Source organism: Cyrtonyx montezumae, unplaced genomic scaffold (genome assembly GCF_038088225.1).
Source record: "Cyrtonyx montezumae isolate F1298 unplaced genomic scaffold, pur_monq_1.0 scaffold_3, whole genome shotgun sequence".
Classification (NCBI taxonomy): Eukaryota; Metazoa; Chordata; class Aves; order Galliformes; family Odontophoridae; genus Cyrtonyx; species Cyrtonyx montezumae.
This window is the reverse complement of record NW_027072034.1, coordinates 106,611,971-106,624,080: the sequence shown is the minus strand read 5'-3', so window position 1 is coordinate 106,624,080 and position 12,110 is coordinate 106,611,971.

Genomic DNA, 12,110 nt, shown 5'->3' with positions numbered 1-12,110 from the left:
CCATTCAGCTGGAAGCTTGGCTACCACGGTGCCGTTCACCACGCAGTATCCAGCCAGACACAGGTATGCAGGGGGGTGTACCCACGGCTGTGCTGGCAGTGAACTTTATAACATTATAGTTCTGCTCCCTGAGATGTCCAGAAAAGAACACATACAAGGCTTAAGAATCTGTATTTATTGAGGTATCTCTAGAGTTTATGAATAACCAATCTTCATTTCTCTCACATACAATTCATACAATAGGTTTACTTTATGGGTCCATTATTTGCAGTCCTAAGTTGATCAGGATTCCAGTAAATTAATTCTGACGAGGTGGTGTTTGTTTGCATGATTTCTTCTTACTGAGCAATCAACATTAATAAATTAAACACATAAGAAAAGTACTGCAGTATCAGTGCAGAATGCTGCAGAATCAATATATAGCTGTACAATTGCTCATAGAAATGAAAAATATAACACATGTAATGTTGCCAGATTGATTCGAACCTCAGCTAATGGGCTGAAAGATGCATGCTAAGCACATTGATCTGAGCTGTAATGTTTTTAGCAAACGAGGGAAATGGAATACCCTTTGTCTACATAACCTTTGCCTTCGCTGTTTTTATGTTATTCACATTTGGAAGTACACATCATCTCAAGTGCATTTAAATAGCATCAGGATGGGAGTAATCACTGTACTTCCAGGGGCAGAATGCCCCTGAGTTCCATGGGAACTGGGTGCTGATTGCACTGGAAGTCCATAGAGCTCAGATGAATCAGACTTATGCTGTACATGAAATGTTGCTGTAATGAGAGGCATCATGCGATTGTATTTATGGCAAAAGTAGGTCCATTTTATATCATTTTAAAATATGTTGCACTTTCCATATTTTCTCAGATCTAATATGTGTTTTATATATGTATCTGCAGTACTGCAAAACAATGCAGTCAATGCCATCCGTACTGATATATGTTTATGTACTACATATAATGTGTACATATAATCTGTATTATTTACTAACAGCCATTTTACTTCAGACATTAGAAAAATGTGGGATTCTGTTGTGTGTGAGAGCACTGATTACATTCACAATGGTGAACAGATTAACCATTTAGTTGCAGGTATCAAGGTTGTCACTCAAACTGGCAGCACCTCAGAATAGCTAAAGCTTATCAAAAATTGTCTGGATTGGAAATGACAGCCATACATGCATGAATGCGTCTGTATGGCTGGAAGACTGTTGAAGTGTGAAGTGAAGAAGTTCACTTCGGTTTATTTTTTATCATAATTACTGTATTTCATGAGGGAACATTGACTTGCTTCATGATAAACACAAGGGGAAACAGAAAGAAACTTCATTCTCTTATCATCTTTGTCTCCCACCCAAAGGTCACCACATTCGAACAAAGCGTATTTATTTCATTCCTTATGCATTTACGTGGCCATTTACTGTACTCTGTATAAGTGAAGCAGAATAATTTTTTGCGAGACTAATTAAAAGTTGCATGGTAGAAAATGTTTTTGTGATCACACCAGCGTAACGAAATTGAGCTGTCTTTACTGACGCGTGTTCCATTTACTGTTGTTTTGTTATTATTTCCCACACTTCCAGCAGGTCATTGTTTTCTAAGAGCAAAAACATCATAAATTCTTTCATTCTAGTCAAGATAATACCCTCAGTGAATATACTTAGGAAAAGGTTGTGGCAGTTTACCTCATCTTTGTTCTTTTTGTTGTGTGGCTGTACACAGCTTTCTGTCTCTACAGCGTCTTAGAAAACCCCCATGTCAAATCAAGAACAACTGAATTGTTTCTGGGTTGATAGGGTCAGTGCATAAAGTTTATTTGTCCCCTTGCACAACATGGAAAAACCAATTTCCATTTTCCTTCAGTCTCAGCATAAGGTATTAAGCAGGCAATTTCAACATGTCTGATCCTACGTGGAATAAACTTCCAGCAAATAGAAGATGACATTAATTTAATTATATGATTTCATAATAGACTGTTAACTGAGTTGAGGGCTGCTCTGAGAAAGCCTGGAGGTTCCAGCATGACAAGTGGACAAAAACAAACTTTTGTTTAAAAAATAAAATCTTCCAAGTCAGCCCAAACCACTGTTAATTCTTCCAAAAGAAAGTCTGAATTCCACAACCATGGTGGCTGATGTTTTGAGGACCAAATGGTCTCCTGGAGACCATCCCCACTATGCCCAAAGAGACTACAGCACATGGCAGCTTTGATGCACCCTACCAATGCAGGTGTGGGGTTGGAGCTGCTCTCATCCCTGCTGCTGGTCCAGCAAGTGGCTTTCAGCAAGTTGTGAAGTCATTTGTAAAGCAGGAACATTTTTCGTAGTCATCATGACTACTATTCCAATATATTGTTGAGGGAGTGATGGCACCTGGAAGGTGTGTGCAAGTCTAATGCTTTTAATCTGTCCTGTGTGGGATCACTGGCAAGTGTGATGAGGGTGCCAGGCTCCCCTGCATGGGTATCAAACGATGGAGGGGGAAAAAAAGCATTGTTTGAAAAGTGGAGAACAGAGGTGATAATGGTGATCCTTAATCCTACCTGCCATTCATGAAGTAAAAATGACATTGTCAAAATGTGTTTTATTGTTGCAAAGCTCTGTTGCTGTCTGAAGCACAAAGGGATGCCTACATTTTTCTCTCCTCAGTAGCTGACCACATGTGGAAAGACAAAATGCCACCTCTGATTCCAGAGGCGTGTAAATGGCTCTGAGATATGGACAGATATGCAATTGTCAACTCCAATTAGTTAGTTAAATGACCTACTGTACTTCTGTTCTATAGGTATCACAAAAGCCGTTCCGCCCATGAATTAGGCGTCGGTGAGAAGCTGAATTTAAGCCCACTATTGTATGGGAATGTCCACTCCACTTTGCCACACTAAAGACATTCAGGCAGGCAGAACACCCTCCGTCGGCTCATTAGGGCATACATTAGAGGCAAGCGCGCTGAGCTCGCCATGAACCCACTTGAATGGTCGTCCTTGGTGGACGCTTGCAGGGCAGACCGGTTCCCACAGCACCCCGCTGATCCCCTGTGAACAGATTCGCAGCTCCCCGCTGACTGCAGAATGGACGGCCTGCCCCATCCTCACCCGCCACTGACAGCCCTCATAATAATAACCTGCCCGGGAGGCGAGGGACGGAGCCGAATTTCTGACAACTCATTAGCCAGAGATACAGTCGGGTTCTGCCAGGGATCGCCACCAACGCCGCAGCGGGAGCGGAACAGTACTGGGCAATACTGGTTGGTGCGGGGTGATCCTCTGCTGCAAAAAGTGACTGTTTTTCTTCACAAAGGAGGGTGACTCCGTGAAGAATCCTGAGGGAAAAAGCAGAAAAATTGGTGATGTAAGAAATGCTCAGGAGAAAAATGAGGCCAGCGGGGGGTCACATGATACTATAATGAAACCACAGCTGCTGAGGAGGATGCAGGCTGTCATCCGCAGAGAACACATGTACACATTGTCCACTCTTAAGTAACCCAGTGCTGAAGTTCTGGGTCTAATTTTCATAATGCTTTCTTGCCTTCTCTTTAGATTTGACCAGGCCATTATGATCAGTGTATCAGTTTTGGAAAAGAAATTAAGCGGGATAATTCTATTAAATAGGACTTCAGGACATAGAACTCACTGTTCTCTGCAGTTTGTCTCTTCAAATCCAGGTGTGTTGAATTATACCACAATGTTCTGGCCCAGTCAAATACTATATATGAGATCCTGCCCACTCCCATGTGTCACTGGATGATGGTAGATGGGCATTTCTGAGATGCTTCTCCTTTGCAGCATAGGCATTGCTCCCCTCCCTGCTCTTGAGGCACAACCTCAAGGTGTTACCACACCTCCAGTAAAGGGAGTGATGCTTATGAAGAAGTCTTCATGCAAAACATCCAACAGGGGCAATATGAAGTAGCTTTATCACTACAGGCAAGAGATACTCTTGTTTCTAATGGGATGAGAGCAAGATGTGGAGGATCTTGAAAAAGTTCACATATTTTGCCTTTGCTACATCTATCTTGTTGTATCAGAGGCTATTGTCTGTGTGCACAGGAAGCCTCTGCTGTTTCTGAGTGTAAACATTAGGATCAGAAAGAGAAAAACAATAATCCATAAGGTCTTTGTCTGGCTTATACTGGTAGATAATGAAAATTTAACCATTTTTCTACAGATTTCAACACAGAAACAAGAAAAAGCCTCACTGAGGTAAGTAATTATCAGCATTGCTGTTGAGAAATGCCATCTACCAGGGATGGAATCGCTATCAAAAACATGCCAGCAAGATCCAATCTGACAGCAAAAAAAGTAAAAAAAGATCCAGCCACTTATTATTTTTAATGGATTAAAATAATTATTACAGTGTGCTGTTTCCATCACTCAGCTCCTCTGCAAATAAGAATGAAGAGTTTCTGAGCCAGAGTTCTGCAAGTACATGAACACTGTGGCCAGGGGAGACTCGTGGCTATTGCTAAACTTCGTGGGGAAAATAAAATCACAAAGGAACCACTTCTGAAAGAAGAAAAGAAAATGAGAAAAGATTGATCTACACACAGCTGCCAAAAACAGTGATATTATATTGTTTCCGTCTCGTAGGCAGGACTTAAAACTATGGAGATACACTGGAGATGTTCCAGACCTGCTAACATTCCCCCTTAGTCATGGAAGCAGCAACCTGTAGTAAATCATCCTGAAGGCCAATGAAAGGTTTTTAACAACTGTATTAACTGGAGAGGGAGGAGAATGTCAGTGACATCAGTAGGAAATGTTACATTTGATTGTGTTGCAGGCAGAAAAATAGCTCGAAGTCAAATGTGGAGATTAAAATGATAAGGCTGAATCAATACAGACTCATTCAATTTTGGGAACTGTAACTGTTGAAAGGGAAGCCAAAGATACTGTTCCTCACAACATGTGCAAGCTGTCCAGAGAACAAGAGGAACTGAACTCTTGTAAAAATAGAAGTCCAGCAGACAAATATCAAGGTGAGATCACCTGTTGGCAAGGGATGGCTGGTATTGTTCCACTGTAACCTATGTTGACCTGTAACGTAGCCATTGTTGGAAAAAGGTGCAAAGAGAGAAAAAAGAACACCTAAATTAATCCAAATGAAAAGACTGGCTGATATGGTCTATGGCTGTGGTGGGATACTGCTAAATAAACGGACTATATATTGTTTCCCAACTATGTTCAGCTTGGGAAATACATAAAAAAGCCCCCAGGTGCAGTCTGTCATTGAACACTCAGATAGGAGAGCAGATAAATGGCTGTAAACGTGGACGTGTACTTTGTCAAAGGCAGAGAGTCAGTCTGCTGTTGGGATAAACCACCAAAGAGCCTTGTTCTTCCCACCAAGAAGTTTTACCTTCTAGAAGGAGAAACTCTGACTTTCTGAAGAGTGAATTAGGCAGGCAGGAGCGCTGCTGTGGTCTTGTACAAAGTAAAACAGTGTTGGAAGGGAGGCAGCTGAGAGTCTGTAAATAAAAATCTCCCTGGGTGTGGAAATTTAATCCAGACTGGAAAATACTGATCTTCCTGAAGATGACTGCACATTTTTTAATTACCTTCCATTTTGTATGTTGTTCCACTGTTGCTGAAGGCTGCTATTAGAAGTGGTTACTGCACTTGAACTTCAGTGGTACGGTTGAATCTAGAAAAAAAGATACTTGATTTCTAAGTTCATTTTCAGCAATGAATTTGAAATGGATTCAAAAATACTAAGGTGAAAGGAACTACAAAACTTGTCAGAGCAAAAAGCAACAGAGATGTAGCCCAGACAAGCAAAGATTTCAGCATTGCATCTCCGAACCACTAACAGAACCGTGTTGGTTGCAGCTCCCATGACACAAACAGCTTAAAACCCCAAATAAAATATATGCATCAGTACTCCTCAGAGACAGAGCCCAAGGCTTGAGGCCAAAAGTATCTGGTAAAATGCAGAAGTCTGGGGGAAAGCAAGTCAGCAGGTACCCATGGAGGAGAATGATCTCTTAGAGGAGACCAATGCTAAAGACCACCACCTTCATGAATGCAACAACCAGCAGCTCATGATGCACTGGGCCTAAGGGAGGAGTTGACATTACTTTTTCTGGTGTGTGAACAAAACTACTTTCTGGGTGCGTATTCATATGGAAGAGTATAAGACAAGGGATAAAGCTATTTCAGAATGTCAATCTTCCCACTTTACAATATAGACACTCCATATAGGATGTCTTTCAGTAATTTCTGGAAAGTCTTCATGGCTAACCATTTCAAGATGTTCTTCTAAAACTACTTTTCAGTGGGAAAACAAACATGTAAATAGCAAAAGGGAATGTTTCTCAAACTTCCAGGACATGTTTTTGGCTTTTGAACATGTCCTTCCAAGACCATTAAACACACTTTCCCAAAGCTAAAGGATTTCTTTCACTGCAGTGAGCTGAATGAGTCCTAAAAAGCGCTACATTCTTGGTGCTATTTCTAACCTCCATTATAATATTTTAGATACCCCAGATATTTTTGTCAAGATAAAAATCTCTGAAGGCAAGAACTGTTAAATCACATCTCTAAAGTGAAGGAGGGAGAATTCTTTATGCATGTAAAAATCCTTTACATTATAAAGAAAAATAGTTTACAGACTGCTCTAAGTACAAGGCAAATAACTCGTCAGAAAAATGGGAATAGTATATACAAGCCTCTTACCCTTGGTGATCTGGTTTGGCAACAAATGTTAGGATGGCTTGACTGGATTATTTGGAAGTAACTACATTAAATATTGTCTTTTGTTCGTCAGCTGTGAGATTTATGCTAAGCACTCTATTCCAGTCCTGAAACATCTGCAGATAAATAAGGAAAAGAAAAGAAGACAAAATAGCACGTAAAGTGGATTTAGCTCTCTGCTAAGTAGAAATGCAAGTGAAAGGATTTTGGCTAACTTGGGACATTATTGCTCAGGGAGATAGAGCTGGAGACTAGGCAGGAGCAATATGCATTTCTAAGAGCACCCCTGGCTCCCAGAGCTGCAATACAGAGGTACATCCATTATTATATTAAGAAGACAGGAAAAAATATAATTTAATGCCAAGAGGTCGTATCAGGACATGGATTCCCAGGTGCTAGATTGAATTTATACAAATGAAGATGCTCTCCTATAAAATAACTCTCTTCAAAAAAAAGCTTGAATTTCTCTTATGAAACTATACTTGAGGTCGATACAAAGTAATAAGCTGTATACATCCATGGTGCATAGGTTTGGGTGCTGTCTGCCATATTTTCAGAACTACCAAGTTCCACATTTTCTTTGCACATTTCTGCTGAGATAGAAAGTCCCTGAGTAAAGCCCTGCAACACATCACTGAGCAGAAGGCTCTGGTATTTTATCTTCTCCAGTGATCATCCTGCTACCTCTGGTGACAGTGCTGCTCTGAGCCTATGGCTACTCTGCCCTTATCCCTCATATCCAACAATAGGAGCTCTGGACCCAGGAAATGTCCAGAGCCATTGGGTAAACCTCATAATGTGTGTTCCTGGATACTTCCTTTTTTTTTTTTTTTTTTTTTGTTATTATTATTATTGTTCCACGTGGAAGCATGGATTTTTCCAGCTCCCTGTACCAGCTCTGACTTCCCAAGCTGCTCCACATCAGCGAGATTGGACAACATTGCACCTTCCAGTCTGCTCCACAGCTGGAGATGCCAGGCCTTTCTATGGCACTGGAGCAGGGCAGCCCTGTGGCTCTCCAGCAGGTAGGCTGGTGCTCCTGGAAGCCTTGCAGCCCCTTCATGTGTGAGCTGCATTGAGGGTACCTCCTTCTGAAGGAGTCATCTGTGCCCAGCATGCTATAGGGTGCCACTGCCCTGCCATAAGCCTCCTCCCACCTCACATGCTCCCCACCACAGGACCCCAGACATGCCGTGTCCTTACATGCTCAGAAGTAGGTGTTGAAAGGTATGTTTTTCCAGTTGCTAGCCATTTGTATATGAAACATCTGCTATACTGTGTGCTTTCTTGCTGTCTCTTATTCCCTCAGATGAAGAGGCCAAGATTTTGCAAGCCAAGTCTAATCCCATTCATATGGTGCTTTTAATTCCCGTATTACTAGTTCAAAGTGTGTGTTCAAATTTAGAAGCAAGACTAATACAACCCCAGGCTTTACAGTGATCAGATCTCACTAATTAAGCATGTTCAGGCCGGGTCATTACTTGGATGGAGAGCTGTCAAAAATTATGTGTCTGAGCTACGAGTGGTCTCATAGACTGCAGGTGGTGCACTTCTCTCAGTACTCAGCTGTTTTGAACATCTGGAGCAGTGTTTGAATCAACTGCTCATTTTCCATGTGGGGAGAGAAGGTCAGCCTGATTTTGAAGACTAGAACATGGGGATGTGGCATTTAAATCTAGGGCTACATGACATTTAAATCTTCTAATTCCCTATCCTGAATACAGAGTGGGAGTTTGGTTCTACTAAGCATGTGTGCTGCCATCTGCACCATGCCAGCTCTTGAATGCCTAATGACAGTGCTGATGGCTCAGGCTTGGCTGCTACAGATGCACTTCAAGTCAGGTGAGAAATGGAGATTCTGTTCAGTTGTCATCATTAAATAACTGAAATATGTTTTCCTAGAGAAAAGGTGTTGATTAAAATGTCAGCCTCCAAAGAGGAGAATGATGCTTTTCATTCCTGAATTATTTTTTTCCTAGTTATTTGCCTAGACCCAGCACTCATCTGGTCAGGCTACTGTTACACTCTTCTCATACCTGGCCATTTCATCGTTAGTTAAGGGTGGCACAAGAGCCACGAACTACCCGAATATGACTGCAGTAGGAACCAGATTTCTCATAGCGTAGCTGATAGCTGAGTTCAGCCCGCAAGAAGGTTTTGCAAATAGATCAGGTTAGAAATTGTCATTACAAGACTGAAATCATTATAAACCTTTTTACACAGAAGACAAGATCTTGTCAATTACAAATGCTCTATAATTTGAGAAAGGTTTGTAGATACACATGCAAAATTTTGAGACAAGTTTTCTGATAGAAACCTAGCTCTGTTGCTCACACAAAGCTCAGCCTATCATTTTTGACATGGCATCAATGTTTGGCCCAAGGCAAGCCAGGGTCAATGTCTTGAAATTATGACCACCTCCTGACTTCAGCTGAATTTCTCTCAAAGTTGTGCCAGTATCAAAAAGAGAGAGAAAATGAGGGGGCAATTTTCAAGGCAAATTCCTGCCTACAACCTTTTAATTCTTTGTGAAGAAACGTTGTCACATTCACCACACTAATTGAGAGCATCAACCGATTTGTCTTTTCAATAGCCATAGAAAGTCATTTAAAAAATGCAAAGTAAAAATCAAGCTATCTACATACAGTTTATAATTCTGTTTATATAACATCGCTGGATTTGGACATATTAGTGTTCCCCTTAAAGCTACTTGCTGCTAGATAGGTAGAAACTATCAGTATGTTTTCCTTTGAACATAAAAAGCTTTCTGTTGTTGGCAATGTCCATAATTAGCACAACTTTGTAGATGTTTTCCATTGTTTACTATGGCCTCCAGGACATCTGAATGAACAAAAAGTGCTAGCATAGCAATGGTAAATTGTAATGACCAAGATCCACCTGCTAGGAAGTATTTTAATGTTTTCTATCATCTGCATTTCTCCTTCTTCTCAGTAATAAAGTAATTATTACAAACCTGAGTGCTTTTGACAATTGTCAGTGACCAATTAACAATTAAGACTTCAAATACCCAACATTTCTCAGTGATTTCTCGGAGAGCAAAGGGACATTTCAGAGTTTAAGGTGATTACTACTGTATAGTAAGGAAAGCAATGAAAGGAAGACAAAAAGCCTCAGTGACATTAGGATTTTGTTACTGTAGTCACTGGCTAGCTTTGCTGTTTCCCTGGAATACCAAGATTTCAGCAACAACCTTATGCAGAGCATGTACAGGAAAGTCTGTCTGCTACAGGGGAAAAAATCATCAGCTTTAGCAGGCTCTCTGCCACGGTGTTCTTTTCAAATAGAGGCTCCATCCCATTTCTGATAAGAAATCGATGCTCCAGCCCTGAGGGCTCCCACATTGTCTCCCTCAGGTGGGCTCCCCAACCTCCATCTCTTTTTGTGGAGCTGTCAGTCAGGCTCACGTCCTCAGTCAGGCACACCGCAGCCACTTTTCAGCTGGGAACAATGCCCACACCACAACACACCATTGTGCTCCCAGCGGATTACACAGGCAGGGCTGTCTGCCTGGCATGATATTATTATATCAATAGGACTTTTCTTTCTCCCGGAAGACGTAAGCTCTGTCATCTTTTAACAAAGAAACTCAGTGCCAACCTGCTGCCAGCCAGCACTTTTAGCAAAACACTGCTGCTTTTCTTGGAAAGCACTGACAGTCAGGGCTTTTTGCCACAGGAGTGCCAGGGGCTCTAGGGAGAATCATAGAATCACAGAATTACTTATGTTGGAAGGGACCTTAAAGATCGTTGAGCTTCAAATCCCTCCCATGAGCAGCGATATCACCCCGCAGGTCATGCTGCCCAGGTCCCCATCACACTTGGTCCAGGGATGGGGCAATCACAGCTTCTCTGGTCAGCCTGTGCCTGTGCCTCATTCTGGGTAAAGCATGTCCCCCTAACATGTAACCAAAATCTCCCCTCTTTTAGTTTAAAGCCGTTCTTCCTTGTCCTATCACTGTCACACCATGTAGAAAGTTGTTCCCCTTCCTGCTTATAAACTCCCTTCAAGTACCGGAAGGCCACAGTGAGGTTTTCCTGGAGCCTTCTCTTCTTCAAGCTAAACAAGCACAGCTCCCTCAACCTTTCTTTATAGGAGAGCTGCTCCAGCCCTCTGAGCATCTTCATGGCCCTCCTAAGGACCTACTCCAACAGCTCCACACCCTTCTTGTGCTGGAGCCCCTGATCTGGATGCAGGAAGAGCAAGGGAGGATTCCATTGTGGTGACCTCACAGGAAAAGGGCTTTCAGATGTACAAATGCCATGGCCCAGAACCCTTTGTGCAGGTGGGACACCCTGGCTAAGGGTTGCCTGCCTGGGGGAAGAGCCATAGACTGTGGGGTTCATGTTGGGCTCTGCTAACAGCTATGGGCTCTTTCCTGTAACAGAAGGAGTTGTAGCAGAAATTTTTGTACCAAAAATGGCACTTGATGAGAAATATATTTTGCTATTTGGGGCCTGTGTTCCCCTCTGGGTCCACACCTGAGCAGACCACTCATCTTTGCACAAGGAAGGCTGGCACTGGGCAGGAAATGGGTCGTGCACACCCCCAGCTTCAGCCAGCAGTAGGACAGGCCCACGAATCCCACAACAGTCATTTGGAAGCAGCAGGTGGCCCAGCTGAACTTTTCTCACAACAACCCATGCTTTAGCCTCTGGGCATTGTTTCTGTGAGGAATCCCCTAAAATTTCTTCTGCTTTCCCACTCTCCTTATGGCTCAGGCTGCTCTGTTAGCATGTGGGGAGACCCCTCCTTGCTTATCATGCACATGTGGCCATGTTTAGAGACCTCCTCACAGCTCCCAAGGACCTCAGTGACCTCACTGCTGTCTAGTGGGGCCAGCAGCCCCACAGCACTCCCCCATTTCAACCAATCCCTCCCAGCCCTTGAGTTGGTCACATTCAACAACCTATGGAAGTGTTTTGTCCCCTCTGTAACAGTGTTAACCTTGCCATTGTCTCACACTCACTGTTATCACTCTATTTTTGGGGTCTCTTATTTCTTGTGATATAATTTCAATCAAGTTACAGAGCGTTTGGTTCCTGTAAATCAGCGTGAAAAGGCTGTCACTACTGTGCCTGATGATGGCAGATTAAAACAAACATGACTCCATCTGGCTACATCAATCTTTCATGTTCACCCATCTGTGGTTTGCCTGCCAGATAGATTCATTTATCATTAGAATAAATCCCTTTCGAGAAAGGAAAAGGGAAAGCAAAACTATTTGTTGGGCTGAGTTTAGGTGAATTTGAGATGGTTGCATGAATCTATTTCCCAAAATTTGTGGTCTGCATTCTTAGCCCATCCTGGGAAATGTGCCAGTCTTCACAATATTAAATGTATCTGCTTCACAGGAGGCTGTGAATACAATCCAGATATGTCCCCAGCTTTT